A 17550-nucleotide genomic window follows, 5' to 3' on the forward strand; every position below is an offset into this window, starting at 1 on the left:
CAGTGAATTTTTCTTTCAGATAAAACGATCGGTGGAATTTGAAAAGTGATAGTTTATTCTGAGTAACTGGGAAAGGCAAAATGAAAATGGAAAGTCATTGTTTTATTTCATCTGGGTATAAGTAGTATAATGTATTTGACTTGACTTAGCTGACATTTGTCTTCCTCAGTTTTGTTCATCTTACTGAACTCAATTTGTGTAGTTGGAATTCATTTATTTTTAAATTGTATTGGCTTTGTTAAAGAACATACAGGGACCCCAAATTACCTCTTTTTGCCAGAGTCAGTTGTTATTTCTGGATATAGTATTTAAGTTTGTTTTGAAATAGAGCTCTTCATCGCACATACATTAAGTCAATATGATGTATAGAAGCTATGTAACAACGGAGTACTGAAGTTTACATTCTCTTTGATGGTAAATACTCGTCCTCAATTTGAATTTTTAACCACAATTAAGTCCACACTGCTAGCAATGTGATACCGAACAGTGGCTTTCCAGGAGTAATCCTTTAAAAGCCAGCCAATCAAATGCAGAGATGTTCCTGATCCAGCTCTGCTAAACAGAAGCAAGTAGCTCACCTTATCATACAAAGATTGAAGAGGATGACTTGAAAGCCCAAAGCCCCGTTAAAGAGAGTGTACAGGAACAAATTAAAGTTGGAATTGAAAAAATGATGGCTTGATCACTAAGTCAAAAACATTAAACTTAACAGTTGTTTTTAGAAGCGTCTTTTATACATTTTGGTAACAGATTTTGTATATGGTGTTAGAAAATTGAAAGAAGGCTTCATTAGATTCCAATCTTACAGAAGTTGAAATACCCAAAAAGTATATATAACCAACTGAATACTTTCCATCTTTCCAAAATGCTTTAAAAGAACAGATTTCCTCTTACTTTTACAAATAGATTTGTTTGTAGTTAGATGTTTATTGATTTAGACTTTTTCTTATCAAAAGGAAGTGGGAATTTAACTCAGCTAAAGCTTTGCCCCATGCTACTGGACCAAATGTTTAAAAAAAAAAAAAAAAGACCAAACGGCTCTTATATTCCTTGTTTTGCAGAGTTGTTTCTTAAATTCCATTTCATTGCATATTATAGTAGTAAATAAATGCTCTGAATGGTTCTGAGTATCAGAAGCTAGAGTAAGAAAAGAAGCCCATTTGATAATGGGAGTTAGGTTATAAAAGTATTTGCAGTCTGTAACTTCTAGAGCTGGACTGGATTCACACTGAGAAGAATAAATGAGATACAGTTCACAGGCTTGAGCCCATAGGGAGAAAGATGGCCTTCAAGTAAGGAAAGTTCTCTTCCTGCCTTCCAGAATATTTCCCTTCAAGAACCATTCCAAACAAATGAGCATCCTATTTTGTTCTCCAAGAGGTATGAGCAATGGGTGTCTTAGCTTCTTGATATGTGTTGCAAAGTACTGTTTTATAAATAACCCGCAGTGATCCTGCTACCATTTAAGCTCTTTGCCCTTGTTTGATCTCCAAAGATGGAGACCCTCTAGTTAGCATTCACTTTTTGAGCTGAACTAATGTATTCACAGTTCAAGTTTTTGTTCTTCAGCTTGAATCACATACATTGGAACCTGGCCATAGTACTTTTTCACCTACATCATGCTTCTGCTGCCTGGACCCCAAAAGACAATGCTATGGAAAGACTCCAGCTTAATTATGTTCTCTTTTGTCTTTCTATATAAATAGCTTTAGAAATGTAGATTATTCTTTTGAAATCCATGGTAACAAATGTGAAGACTACTGCATTTTGATTTGAATAGCAAAGGAATGTTGAGGTCCAGGATCTAAAAAGTTAACTATTAATTCATTTGCTTAATAAAGCATTGAATGGTTTTATTTTTTTTAATTATTGAAGTTACCTTTTCAATGCGTTGCACATGGAGAAAAAGCACTGTTACACGAAAGCAATCTTTTTATGTGATTTTTAAAACTAATAGTAAAAATCTTAAAACCACCTTAAAGATGGTTTATTTTGAAAAGGGAAAAACAACTATCACCTGCACACTAGTTTGAAAATCACTGGAGATTTTTTTAATCCAATTCTTAAATATATTAAAGATAATTTTGGGGTAGCAATAAGAGAAAGTTTGATTACCATTCACCAAGAAGAAAACCAGAGCTAGAAGTGCCTATTTCTAGAAGTAAAATATGATTATAAAGGAAGAAAACAGATGCCTTAAAGGCAAATATTGGAATGAGGAGCCATTAGAACAACACTGTGGATAAAGGCAAGCTAGGTTGAAAAAACTGAAATGCAATTAATTTAGAACCTACTCATTTTTTAAATCTACCTGCTGTTGAAGTTTGCCTCTGAAAAAAAGGTACAGAAGTCTATTAAGATATAAGAGGTAGAGAACAGACTTTCTAAGAACTTTTAATATATTTACTATTTGCAAGTAGTATTTCTAATTTTAAGCATACATAGCAAAACTGCCCTCTGAGTATTTACTTTGTGGCAGCAGTTATGATTTGTACATGTAAGTAATGATTTTAAAATAAAAATCCTACAGCTCTTGAATTAGAGATCAATTTCATGCATTCTGAGATACTAGTAATTTTTAAGTGAATTTCTAGTTGAAATAGTGGTCCTCGGGAGAGTATACCCATATCCTAAATTTTCTCCGGAAATCCTGAATCCTAGCAACTTGAATATAAAAATGATGCCTTCGTTTGCACATGACCAAACAAAGGGGGCCATGTTAGGTGTTTGAGGACTTTTACCCAGGAGAGGAACACTGGCTTCCCTCGGCTGGATTAGTTCTGTCCCAAGGATGTACCTGAAATCATTTTATATGCTTTCACTTCTACGTATATTTACTCAAAGGAAACTTGAGTAAGTGTGACAAATATTTTTCCCTAGGCTGGACCAACTCATCATGTCTGTGTTTATGTTCATATGGAGAAGCAATGCTACAGATGAGGCCGAATAGCAGTCAAATAACAAGCATGTTGATCGCAATGTGGTAACACTTTTTATAATAGCTAAAGAAACAATATATTCATGTGCCTAGGAAAAAGTTGGAGAGACTATGCACCAGAAAATGTTTCTTTAAAAAAAAAAAAAAAGATTTTATTTATTTATTTGTCAGAGAGAGAGCACAAGTAGGGGGAGCGACAGGCAGAGGGAGAAGCAGGCTCCCCGATAAGCAGGGAACCCGACGGGGGACTCAATCAGGGATCATGATCTGAGTGGAAGGCAGACGCTTAACCAGCTGAGCCACCCAGGCGCCCCTGCACCAGAAAATGTTTCAAAATTTTTTTACAAAGTTGCTCTGTGGTGATGGGGTTACAGTGTTTTTTGTTTATATTTTCTAAGTTTTTCAGTGGATAATTTTTACAATAAGAAAGTTTTAATGGAAATATAAGTATAGCAGATTTGGGAGATGTTTATGCTAGCTGGAATTCTTGGTTGCAGACAACAAATTTTCCTTGACCAATGCAAGCAGAAAACAATTTCAGATAAAGCTATCAGAACAGCTTTAGTGTCACAATAAGGTCCAGGCAAAGAGCAGGAGACGGGGGAAGGTGGGCAGTGGTCCAGTACAGTCTGAAAAGGAAGCCCCCCCAAACCAAAGAAGTCATCTCTAAACGGTGGACTGTACCCCACCATTGCTGCACGTGATCTCTCAGGAGCCTCCATTTTTGTGTCACTCCTTCAAGGTTCAAAGCCCTTGGCAGGAACATTTGCAGATGCCCCAGCTGTCAGGGAAAAAGATTATCTGCCCTCTTTAGTTTCTACAGTGGGATGTGTGACCCTGCCTCCTATCTATTTTAGGATTCTACCCAAAGAGTATTCTGACGCTAGGGGACCAAGAGTAAAATCCACTAAAAATCCACTAAAGTGTTCTGATTGAACGATACTGTGAAGGTTTCCTAATGATCCAAATTACCCCCACCTTAGCTCCTCTCTGGCTCCCTACTACTTACCAGGAAGAGACTACCTATGGTCTGAATGTTTGCACCCTCCACCCCAAATTCACATATTGAAATCCTAATCCTAATCCCCAAGGTGATGGTACTAGGAGGAGGGTACTCCTAATAGGAGGAGGTGACTAGGTCATGAGGCTGGACTCTCAGGATGGAGATTCGTGTCTTCATTAAGGAGGACCCACAGAGCTCCCTAGTCCTTCTACCATGTGAGGATAGAGCAAAAGTACAACTCAGAAGAGGGTGGCACCTGATCTCAGACTTTTAGCCTCCAGAACTCTGAAAAATAAATGTTCTGTTTTGTTTATAAACCACCCAGTCTGGTATTTTGTCTTAGCAGTCCAATCAGACAAGACTGCATCATCTACCTAGGATCAACCTAAAACAGAGCTAATGTCTGAAATCCTTAATTTCCTTTCAAATGCTTCCCTCTCCAAATCCTAGGCCATAATAAACAATATATTATTGTTCATGTCAATGAAATACTTAACAAAACAGAACTGATAATAACTTTAAGACTTTGAGAAGAAGGCTCTCCAGTAGAGATATTTGATTTTAAGTCACAAGGAATTTAGTCCTGAGGGATACACTAAAGATAGGAATAATCTATTATCTAATAATCTTATATTGCATCGATCTCTGGATATCAAGTGATAGAAGATCTTGAGTAGTGATGTATTTATTACTGCTGATGGGTTTCCATCTGCCACTCTGAGCACATGTTCAGGCTCAAATGCAGGACGAAGCTGAAGTGGATGAGATTTGTTGTAAAAATTTACTGGGAGTAGGAAAGTGGTCACAGGCTAAGTAAGGGATCATAAAAGGATGCAGTCACTTTAAGGACAATTTTGGAGAAAAAATGCTGATGGTGAAAGAAATGTCAAAACCACAAACACATCAAAGAGGCCCATATTCCTGGGAACAGAGAGGAAGGTCGTAAAAGATCTGCTTATAGAAAACATATTAATCCTGGGGTACTGTCCTCTTTCCTCTTGCCCCCCATCATCTCAGGTCACTTAGCTCAGATTGCTTTTCAGCTAGAAAAAGCAAATGATATCCTCGCGAGGACTCTGAACAATGTTATAGGAATTCAACTGTTTTCAAGTTTGGTTCTTATAACTACTAAAGCATAGCTTAACTGTTACATGAATAGACGTTCCTTACAAATGGCAAATCACTTCTCTCCAGAGATGCAGTGCTAAACATTCTGTTCATGCACACACAACAGGCAGGCTCCTCATGACCACCTGTTTTTATTTATTTATTTATTTATTTGTTTATTTATTTATTTATTTGAGAGAGAGCGCGCAAGCAGGAGGGGCAGAGGGAGAAGCAGACTCCCCACCGAGCAGGGAGCCCAATGCTGGGCTCGGTCCCAGGATCCCAGGACCAGGACCCAAGCCAAAGGAAGATGCCCAACCGACTGAGCCACCCAGGCGCCCCTGTTTTAGTTATTTAAATTCACTTTTACTCGGGTTATTTAATGCAAATCGTGGCTGACTACTAATTATTCAACAAAATCTATTTCCTCTTCTTCCTGGACACAAAGCTGGACTGAGCTTCCCCGCTGCCCTTGTAGTTAGATCTGGCCATATGACTGAGTTTTAGGCCACGAAGTGTTCCTAGAAGTGACGTTTGCCACCTTGAGGCCTTAAATTTCCAATGCATCAGGCGACTGAGATGAAGGGGACAGAGGACGTTAGAAGCTGCGACTGTTGTCGAGGGTGGAACCTGCCTCAGCTTCGGTCTCTAAGGAGAACCCGGCTACCAAGCTATTCACTTGCTAATCTAGAGATAAACTGTGACCAAGATAGAGACTTGGATGGTGCTGTGCCATTACCTTTTTGATCTATTTATTACCGCAGCCTATGCCAACTAATACACCAATAAAGTTGTTTTCTCGGTCTTAGTTTTCTATCCATTTATGATTTTGTAGATGAATTTTAAATTTCAAATATTTATTATTGTATTTGCAGTATATCTTTGAATTATAGGTTCTCAGAAGCACCATAAAACAGACATAAAAGAATTATATTATGAAGGGGGGTAAATCGGAGGGGGAGACGAACCATGAGAGACGATGGACTCTGAAAAACAAACTGAGGGTTCTAGAGGGGAGGGGGGTGGGGGGATGGGTTAGCCTGGTGATGGGTATTAAAGAGGGCACATTCTGCGTGGAGCACTGGGTGTTATGCACAAACAATGAATCATGGAACACTACATCAAAAACTAATGATGTAATTAATGTATGGTGATTACAATAACAATAAAAAAATTTAAAGGAAGAAAAAGAATTATATTAAGTAACAAGGACTTAATGAAGAAAAGATAATTGTAACAGAGTATATAAATGACACGCAAATATATCTCTTTCCCCCACATTTAGTGCTTGGTTCATAGTAGGTGTAAAATAAATGTCTGTCGTCTCATCAATAAATGAGCCTCCTTCCCGAGCTCCAGACTGACATTTCCATTGCCCACGAGACAGTTGCAAACAGCTCTCCTCAGGAGCATCCACAGAACATTCCCCAAACTAATCTTCCCTGTCAGCCTCTGCCTGTTCTGCCTCCACCAAAGTACCATCGTGCTCCTCACTCTCCTTTTTGTATCAGTGTTACCCTTGGCATTGTCCTCTGTTGACTCACATAGCCAAACAGTTGCCTCATTGGGCCCCTTGCTCAGTGAGGAGCCTGCTTCTCCCTCTCTGCTGCTCCCCCTGCTTGTGCTCTCTCTCTCTCTCTGACAAATAAATAAAAATCTTAAAAAAAATAAAAATTTTTCCAGTTGTAATGAGATATAATTAACATATAACATTGTATTAGTTTTAGTAACAGGATGATTTGATATATGTACGTGACTACCACAGTAAGTTTAGTTAGCATCCATCACCACAAATAGTTATAATTTATGTGTGTGTGTGATCAGAACTTTCAAGATCGACTCTCTTAGCAACTTTAAAATATAGGACACAGTAGTAACTATAGTCACCGTGGTGTATATTAAATCCCCAGAACTTATTTATCTTATAACTGGAAGTTTGTACCATATGACCTTCACACATTTTGTCCAGCCCCCTACCCCCTGCCTCTGACAACCTCGGTACCTATGAATTTGGGATTTTTTAAGATTCCACATATAAGCGAGATCATACAATATTTCTTTCTCTGACTTGTTTCATTTAGCATAAGCTAGCATATCAAGTTTTATGTTGTTGCAAATGACAGAATTTCCTACTTTTTTATGACTAAGTCATAGATAGATCGATCTCACATTTTTCTCTATCCATTCATCCACTGACATATACTTAGGTTATTTCCATGGCTTGGCTATCATAAATAATGCTGCAATGAACATGGGGGTACAGATACCTTTTCAAGATAGTGATTTCATTTCATTCAGACATATTCCAGAAGTGGAAAGACTCCATTTTTAATTTTTTGAGGAAACTCTATACTGTTTTTCATAGTGGCTGCACCAATTTACATTTCCAACAGTGCGTAAGGGCTCCCTTTCCTCCACATCCTCACCAACACTTGTTATCTCTTGTCTTTTTGATGGCGGCCATTCTAACAGGTGTGGGGTGATATCTCCTTGTCGTTTTAATTTGCATTTCCCTGACGGTTAGTGATGCTGAGTACCTTTTCATGTACCTATTGCCCTTTTGTATGTCCTCTTTGGAAAATGTCTATTCAGATCTTCTGCCTATTTTGTTTGTTGTTTTAAAGATTTTATTTTTAAGTAATCTCTGCACCCAACGTGGGGCTTGAACCTCCAACCCTGGACCAAGAGTCACATGCTCCACCAACCGAGCCAGCCAGGCACCCCACTCTGTGCATTTTTTCACTGGATTGTTTGTTATTGAGTTGTATGCATTCTTTATATATTTTGGATATTATCCCCTTCTCAGATATATGATTTACAAATATTTTCACCCATTTTGTAGGTGCCTTTTCATTTTGTTGATGGTTTCCTTTGCTACGCAGAAGCTTTTCAGTTTGATGTAGTCCCACTTGTTTATTTTTGCTTTTGTTGCCTTTGCTTTTGGTGTCAAATCCAAAAAAATCATTGCCAAGACCAATGTCAAGGAGTTTACACCCTGTGTTTTCTTCTAGGAGTTTTATGGTTTCAGGTCTTTGAACTTTGTCATCTCATTCCTTCTTCCTTTTTGATGAATGCAAAACCCAAAGGAACAAAAGTTGTGTACCCTCTCTAAAATTGGCATAGACACAAAATTAGAGTTAGTGAGCTCTGTAATTCCCATCTTTCTTACAAATTGCCTGTAGGACAATTCAATCCTGGGTAGGAACCTAAAATAAAAGACAAGACAATTCCGGGGTAGAAGTCTAAAATAAAATTTTTACAGTAGGAAAGCTTCTGTGTTATGGTCATAGAAACAAGGATTTATTTTTGTTTCCCTCATGTTGGAAAGAACAAAGAAGTTACTTAGCAATCCCTGTTTCCCCAATACCCTATTGCTATTTACTTGACATTGAAGATTAAAGTTATTTCAGTGTGTCAAAGGGACTTTTTAAAAATAGAGTGCCCACTATGTTCAAAACATTTATTTAGTCATTAAATATATATATTGAATATTTAATGTTTAAATAAGGCAGGGGTAACAAAAACATGTTAAACATTATTCTTATCTTCAAAGATTTATTGTGGGAGGGGTAAAAAAACAGCACCTGGAAACATTGGCCCCCTGTTGCCCTTTATAGTGTTATGGAAGTTCAAGGAGAGGAAAGATCTTGTTTGTCTGGGTGGATCATAAAAGGTTTCATAAAAGCAGTGGCATCAAATTTGGTCTTAAATTTTGGGTAAGAATTTTGACTGGTGGGGAAAAAAAAGAAAAGAACACATAAGCTGGGAGAAACTATAGTCAAAGATAGAAAAGGGAAGAGAGGAAGGTCCAATTTCTGGAAATTAGAGATAGCAATGGAAAGGTAGTGTGGGAGTCTCCTTGCTGGGAGTTTTAATGCCAGGCTGGGGGGTGTAGGCCACCAGGCACTGAGAGGCTGTTATTGATCATAGGAGCACTGTGACTGGAGCTCACTCAAAAACATTCATCTGGCCACAAGAGGATATCAGGACCTCTAGGCAAGTGCTGGTTCACAGAAGAGTTTCCAACTACTTGAGTAGAAAATCTTGGACACTGTAGTGAGTTTGCATAAAATTAAATATATGTAATGTAAATGACTCCCCTATTTTCTGAATTTGAGTCCTCCCTACATTACCATTTTTTTAAAGATTTTATTTATTTATTTGAGAGACAGAGCGAGCAAGCATGAGCAGGGAGAGGGGCAGAGGGAGATGGACAAACAGACTCTCCACTGAGCGGGGAGCCCAACACGGGGCTTGATCCCAGGACCCTGGGATCATGACCTGAGCTGAAGGCAGACGCTTAATGACTGAGCCACCCAGGCGTCCCTACAACTGGAAAAATTTTTAGATTTCTTATTATTTTTAATTTTTAAAAAAGATTTACTTATTTATTTTAGAGAGAGAGAGAACATGTGCATGTAAGTGTGAGCTGGAGGGGAGGGGGCAGAGGGAGGGAAACTTCAAGCAGACTCCCCGCTGAGTACCCCCCTTTTTTTTGAGCACCCTATTTTTTTAGGTATTTTTTTTTAAAAAAAAGAAGGAATGAGGGGCGCCTGGGTGGCTTAGTCGGTCAAGCGTGAGACTCTTGATTTTGGCTTAGGTCATGATCTCGGGGTCATAGGATCAAGCCCCAGCTTCCACGCTCAGCAGGGAGCCTGCTTGAGATTCTCTCTCTCCCTCCTCCACCCCCCATGTGCTCTCTCTATCCCTAAATAAATCTTTTTAAAAATAAATAAAAATAAAAGGAAGGAATGAGATAAAAAAGGTCATCAATTTCACTCTCCTTTAACAACTGAAGGAAATCTGAGCACTTGTCCTTCCATGTTCTGTCTTTCACCAAAGAAATCTAACTTTTGCCTCGAATGGTCTATAAAAATCAATATGTAAATGTTTTAGGATTCCTCCAATTATATGAATAGGCAATTTACCAAAGATTGGGATGAATATATTTTATTAAGCTTTTCACTGTTTTATGGAAGGTTTGAAAAGAAAGGACAGAACCCTATAAAAATATAGGGCTTTCAGTTTGGGATTTGAATTTGACCAAGAGTATTTGGTAAGAGGCTCTTTATACTTAGCCTTGCACTACAGCTAGAGATGAGAAAAATATAATGGTTCTTTAAATTAATTCCTTTTAAAAGATGAACCTCTTGACTTCCAGCTCTAGTTAAGATTGAGTGCCTGACACTGGACTCACCTTCCTGCTGTAAACAACAATAAAAGCTAGACAAATACAGGCATTTGAACACACAACAATTGCAGGCATTGAACAGAAACCAAGGCAGGGTTATTACCCTTCAGAAAAGAGAAGCACATGAGGTCAGCCCTGCATTCATCACAGGCTATGGAGCCCAAGCAGAGGGCAGCAATGTCTCTGGGCAGAGGAAACAGAGCTCAGAGCATAGGCCTGCTAACACAGCTGGGTTTGGAGGGCAAGGTGCCTTAGAGGAGGCAGCTGCAGAGAAGGAACCCTCTAAAATTGCATAAAAACTTCCTGTGGGTACTTGGCCCACTGTTAAGATGTACATGAGCAGGGCAAGACCCCAGGAGATTCCACAGGGAAGTTTCTGGAAAGCTGAGAGCTGAACAGATTTCAGAGGTTGCACAGTCATGGAAGACATGAGAGGTTAGGCCCAGCCTAATGTAGAATGTATAAACACTCACAGATACGGAGGCATGAATGGAGACCCCAGAAAAGTCACATCCTGGGATTGAGGACCATGGAATACCAATGTTAACAGTAGTTTGGAAGAAGTACATTCCAGTCCACACGGAGGACTTTGATGCATTCCAGGCTTGAGTGGAGGAAGTCACTGCAGATGTGGTGGAAATAGCAAGAGAACTGGAATTATAGGTGGAGCCTGAAGATGGGACCAAACTGCTACAGTCTCATGATAAAACTTGAACAGATGAGGAGTTGCTTCTTATGGATGAGCAAAGAAGGTGGTTTCTTGAGATGGAATCTACTCTGGTGAAGATGCTGTGCAGATTGTTGAAATGACAACAAAGGATTTAGAATATGACATAAAGTTAGTTGATAGAGCAGCAGCAGGGTTTGAGAGGACTGACTCCAGTTTTGAAGGACTGTGGGGAAAATGCTATCAAGCAGCACTGCATGCAACAGAGAAATAATTTGTGAAAGGAAGAGTCCATCCACGCAGCAAACTTCATTGTTGTCTTATTTTAAGAAATTGTCACAGCCACCCAAGCTTCAGCAATCACCACCCAGATCTGTCAGCAGCCATCAACAGCAAACAAGACCCTCCACCAGCAAAAAGATGGTGACTCGCTAAAAGGTCAGATGATGGTTAGCATTTTTTAGTAATATTTTTTTACTTAAGACATGTACACTGTTTTTTAGACATAATGCTGTTGCACACTTAATAGACTATTGTGTAAGCATAAATTTTCTATGCACTGGGAAACCAAAAAATTAATTTGACTCTTTATTGTTTTATTCACTTTATTGTGGTGGTCTGGAACGAAACCCGTAATATCTCTGGTATGCCTGTATACTGCAAATGATAAACATTGTGAAAAAATTTAGGAACGACCTAAATAAATGGAAATATATAATGTTCATTTAATAAAAAACCCAATATTATTAAGATGGCAACTTTCCCTAATCAAATTCCCAGGCAGCATTTTTTTGTAGCCAATCAACAAGCTGACTCTAAAATTTGTATGGAAACCCAAAGGATCTAGCAGAAACAATCTTGAAAAAGAAGAACAAAAGTGGAGGACTTTTGGGGCACCTGGGTGGCTCAGTTGGCTAAGCGTCTGCCTTCAGCTCGGGTCATGATCCCGGGGTCCTGGGATCGAGCCCCATGTCGGGCTACCTGCTCAGCAGGAACCTGCTTCTCCCTCTCCCTCTGCCTGCCACTCTGCCTGTGCTCTCTCTCTCTCTGTCAAATAAATAAATAAAATCTTAAAAGAAAAAGTGGAGGACTTACACTACCTGATTATAATGGTACAATAATCAAGTACAATGGGGGTATCAGTGTATTAGTAGACTACAGATCAATGTAATAGTACAGAGAATACAGAAATAAATCCACATGTATATAATAATTGATTTTTGACAAAAGATCCAAGGTCATTCATCAGAAAATGAAAATCTTTTTTTAACAAAAATATTGGTACAACTGGATATCTGCATGGAAAAAAATAACCTTGGACTTGGTCTCACAGCATAAACAAAAATTAATTTAAGATGGATCAGAGACCTAACCATAAAGTCTAAACTTTAAAGCTTTTAAAAGAAAACACAGAAGAAGATCTTCATGAATTTGGAGTAGGCAGATATTTCAGATGGAACACAAAAACACTAGCCATAAAATTAAAATTCGTAAGTTGGACTTCATAAAATGTAAAAATTTCACCATTAAGATAATAAAAAGGCAAGCCAAAGAGTGGTAAATACATTCTCAATATATAAATTTAAAAAGGACTTGAATCCAGAATATGTGAAGAATTCTTACAAATCAATAAGGCAGAGGGGAAAAAAAAACCCCTCAAGTAGACACTTGACAAAAAGATGTACAAATGGCCAATAAGCACATAAGAGAAGTTCTACGTCATTATTCATCAAAGATATGCACTCTAAAAACATAATGAGATATTATGTCATACCCTTTAGAATAACTAAAATTTAAAGGAATGACAATAGGTCCATATCCCTTCCTATTTCCCTTTGCTTCCCAAATGGTTCAGTCCTAAAGCCATCATGTGGAGCAGAGCCAAGTAGGTGCCACATAATGGAGATTTGGGGGAAGAGGCAGCCACGATGGGTTAGAACGGTGTATCAGAACTCTAGCAGAGTGAGGGGGACAAGCACGTGTAGGGACAGTTCAATATAGAGCATAAGCAAGGTAGGACAGGTGCCCACACAGAGAGAAGCCCAGTGTTAGGTGTCAGAGCCTGGGTAGAAAGAGCAGAGGGTCCATATGGGAGAGAGCCCAACATGGGGAGTTAGAGCCTGAGCTGAGTGACAAGGTGTCCATGCGAGGGTGGCCCAAAGAGTCAGAGCCTAAGTGGTCTAAGGAGGTCATCCATTTGAACAGGAGGTCCAAAGCAGGATCTCAGAACCTGAGCAAGGAGGGGAGGGTGTCCTATTAGAAGAGTAATCTGGAGTGGAGTATCAGAGTAAATATAGTGAGGAGGGTGGCCACATTGGGAGGAGATAGCAGTGGACATGGGAGATGAGACACATTCAGTGTACTGATCAAATAAATACAATAAGGATAACACATGTCAGAGGAAAGAGTTACAATATGTAAAGTGGGAAAACTAAAGTGAACCATATGAGTTGGGTTGGAATTGGAAGTACTGGTGTAGACTTAGGTTTTCAATAAATGTAAAGAGGTATAGAAATAAGCATAGATGGGGCACCTGGGTGGCTCAGTAGGTTGAGAGTGTGACTCTTGATTTTGGCCCAAATCACGATCTCAGGATTGTGGAACCTGCTTAAGATTCTCTCTCTCTCCTCGCCCTCTGCCCCTCCCCCCACCCCACCCCTGTGTGCGTGCATACTTCCTCTCTCTCAAAAAAAGGGAAGAAATAAACATAGATGTAAATCTGTGCACTGAGTGTGTGTGTGTGTGCGTGTGCGTGTGTGTGTGGGTGTATCCATTCACATATTCCCTAGTTTTCTCCTGAGATAGGTACTAGGTAGGAGCAGTGATATGCTAATAACACTGAGCACACCAAGTGCCTAAATCTTGGTTTCTAAATACCAGCCTCCATTAAAAGAAACTAAGTCTCCTTGGAGAATGGCTCATTCTCAGTTCAAGACAATAGTGAATGTTCTTGTGCCAGAAAGCAGAGAATTGTTCAAAGAATGATAGGGGTATTTCAAAAGGACAGAGAAGCCAGCTTATAGGGCCAAATATGGTACAATTTGAGCATCAAAATAAATGATAGTAATAGATTATTGCCCACTGAAGAACATAGGAAACCACAAGTCCATACAGATATAAATTAATAAATGAACAAACTAAAAGTTTTGGAAGCAATTAGTTACCTAGTATCAGAGTATTTCCCTACAGAAATATTAATTACGAAGAGAAAAGAGTAACTTTATATTGGAGAAACCATGCAGACACCACCTTATTCAAATGATCAAAGTGAATATTATCAGTAAGGGGACAAATTAAAGTCATGTACCTGCTATGATAATCTTGCCAAATATGTGTAACATGGATACGATTATGAAGAAACATCAAACGGCCCCAAATTTTGAGGCCATTCTATAATATAATTGGCTTGGAAACTTTAAAAAAAGGCAACTTGTTGGGGCGCCTGGCTGGCTCAGTCGGTTAAGCATCCAACTCTGGGTTTTGGCTCAGGTCATGATCTTAGGGTCATGAGATCGAGCCCACATTGGGCTCTGAACTCAGCATGGAGCCTGCTTAGGATTCTCTCTCTCCATCTCCCTCAGCCCCTTCCTGCTCACACTTTCTCTCTCAAGAAATAAAAATAAATAAATAAATAAATAATAATTTTAAAAATAAAAAAGGCAACCTGAGGAAAGTTCCACTTTGATGGAGACTAAAGAAATTTGACAACTAAATGCAACATAGACTTTTTGAACAGGATCATCTTACTAGAAAAAACATTATTAGGACAATTGTTAAATTGAATAGTGAATAGTGTCTGAGGATTAGATGTTTGTTGTGCACCAAGATTAACTTCCTAATTTTGATCGTTATGTAGGAGAATGTCCTTGATTGTATATAATACACACTCAAGAATTAGGGGGAATGGAGCATCAGGTTGGCAACTTATTCTAAAATGGTGAAGGAAAATGTTCTCTGTATTGTACTTGCAACTTGTGTGACTGTGCTAAAATTTTAACAAAATATATTAAAAATAGAATCACATGCAAAAGATAGTATCAAGTTTTGGTGAGAATGTGAAGCAGCTGTTTCACACAGCTGGTGGACGGTTAAATGGTACAACCACTTTGAAAAACCGTATGTCCGTTTCTTATAAAATTTAAGTTACACCTACCCTATGCCCCAGGAATTCCACTCTGAAAATGTTTACAAAAAGTCTTGAACTAGAATGTTCTTAGCAGATTTATTTGACATAGCCTCAAACTGGAAAGGACTCCCATGTCCATCAATAAGTGAATGGATAAACAAACTGTGACTCATTCGTGCACTGGAAAACTATTCAGCAATAAATAGAAGTGCTAATACACAGATTAACACAGATGACTCTCAAAAGAATTATGTTGAGTGAGTGAAAGAAGCCAGACATAAATGAGTTTATACTTATGATTCCATTTATATGAAGTTTAAGAACAGTCAAAACAAGTCCAAAGAGATTGAAATTGGAATAGTTGTTGCTTTGGGAAAATGGAGATTGACTGGAAAGGGGCAAGAGAGAACTTTTTGGGTGCAAAAGTATTTTGCATCTTGATTGGCTGATGGTTATATAGACATATATATTTGTCAAAACTCATCAAACTGTACATTTAAAATCTATGCATATTATTTTTATAAACTATACCTCAATTTAAAAAGCTAAATTTTAGGGGCGCCCAGGTGGCTCAGTCGGTTAAGTGCCGGACCCTTGATTTCGGCTCAAGTCATGGTCTCAGGGTCCTGGGATCCAGCCCAGTGTGGTGCCCCGAGCTCAGTGTTCAGTGAGGAGTCTGCTTGAGCTTCTCTCTCTCCCTCTCCCTCTGCCCCTCTCCGCCATGCTTGGACGTGCAAGTATAGGCATGCTCTCTCTCTCTCTCTCTCTCTCTCTGTCTGTCTCTCAGTCTCTCAAATAATAAATAAATAAATCTTTAAAAAATAAATAAAATGGAAAATAAAAAGCTAAATTTTAAAAAATTCCCTAAATTCTCAGCAGTGGTTACCTTTAAGGGGTGGGATTCTTTCATTTTCCACATTACGTATTTCTGAGGTGTTTGAACTTTCTTCAACATGCATGTTTTAATTATTTAAAACAGCCACATTTAGAATCTGAAAATATAATTACAACAAAGATAGGATTTGTCCAAAGGGTGCTCAAGCAACTAGTTGCTTCAGGGGAAAATTAAGTTAGATCTTCTTCTTTTAATATATGCCCCACCCCCACCCCCCAAAAAAGTTCAGGTAAGTCAAAGAGGTAATGTATAAAATCAAGCCATAATTTTAAATCAAGCCATAAATAACAGAAAATAGAGGGTATTATTTATCTTATTTCCAAATGGCAAATAAACTAATATTGAAAGCAACGTTAGAAATTCTAAAGGAATAGATTTTTGCTACATAAAAACTATTAAGATAGATAATAAAATTATATGCAAACAAAATTAAATGCAACAGGAAGTTGGAATTTATAAAAACATGGTATTTGACAGATTTATAGGCAAAGCATGTGAATTCTAGAGAGGAAGAATGGAAAGAAGGAGGGAGGGAAAGAGAATAAAGGAAGGGAAGAAAGAAAAAAGGGAAAGGAAAAGAAAGGAGAGGAGAAGGGAAGGAAGAGGAAGGAAGGAAGGGGAAGGGGAGAAGGAGGGGGAGGGGAGGGACGGAAGTTAGGAAGGGAAGGAAGAGAGAGCGAACACAATCTTGGCCAATCAAGTGCATAAAAATTAAACCTGAAATTTTACCTAGCAAATTAGCAAACATTACTGTTACATTCTAGTATCTGATGGCAGTCATAGGCTGTCCTGACAGGCAAGACAAATTCTTGGTCACTACTTGTAGGAGTGTAAATTTCTACATTTCTGGAAACCAATCTAGCAGTGTGTATTCATAATCTTTAATATGTTTATATTCTTTGAACCAGAAATAACCACTTTTTGGAATCTGTCTAAAGAAAGTAATCATAAGAATCGCTCTTCTCAAGGTTATTCATAATTGCCCAAACAATTGTAAACAATAGCCTGAATGCCAACATTTTGGGACTAGTTCGTTAAATCATAAGATATCTGTTTGATGGATTATTATTCTACCATTAAATGCAGCTTACAATGAGTTTTTAACGACACTTTTTAATGCTTTTTTGTTGTTGTTTAACGCTCAGGATAAATTAAGACTAGCAAGGCTGACTCCAGTTTGCCGCCGAAACAGGAATTTCCCATAAGGGCAAAAACACTGTCTCTAGACACATCACATTCCCCGCACCCGCCCCATTGTATTTTAAATATATTAAACGTTAAATGGTACCTCTGCCCCATATACGCATGTATGATTCAGGGTTTGTTCAGGAAAACACAAGCCACTCTACGTCTTCGGGGTCTAGGGTCTAATGCAGCAGTAGGGGCTTACACGGTTGTTGGACGAGCAGGGAGGGAGCCGAGCTGAGGCCGCGGCTGCGAAGGCACAAGCGGACGCCGACGGTCTCGGCCCGAAGCGGGGGCTCGGGACAGCTCGCCGGGCAGCCTGGGCGACTCTCACATCCGCTCGGCATCTGGCTGTCACCGCCTCTGGAGACTAACAGCGTCCCTTTCGCGTTTACCTTCCAAATTTCCCCCCGAATTCCTTTCGTGCAAACTCCAACC

Source organism: Eumetopias jubatus, unplaced genomic scaffold (assembly GCF_037043125.1).
Source record: "Eumetopias jubatus isolate StellerSeaLion01/CBP00866 unplaced genomic scaffold, mEumJub1_p1.0 scaffold_7, whole genome shotgun sequence".
NCBI lineage: Eukaryota > Metazoa > Chordata > Mammalia > Carnivora > Otariidae > Eumetopias > Eumetopias jubatus.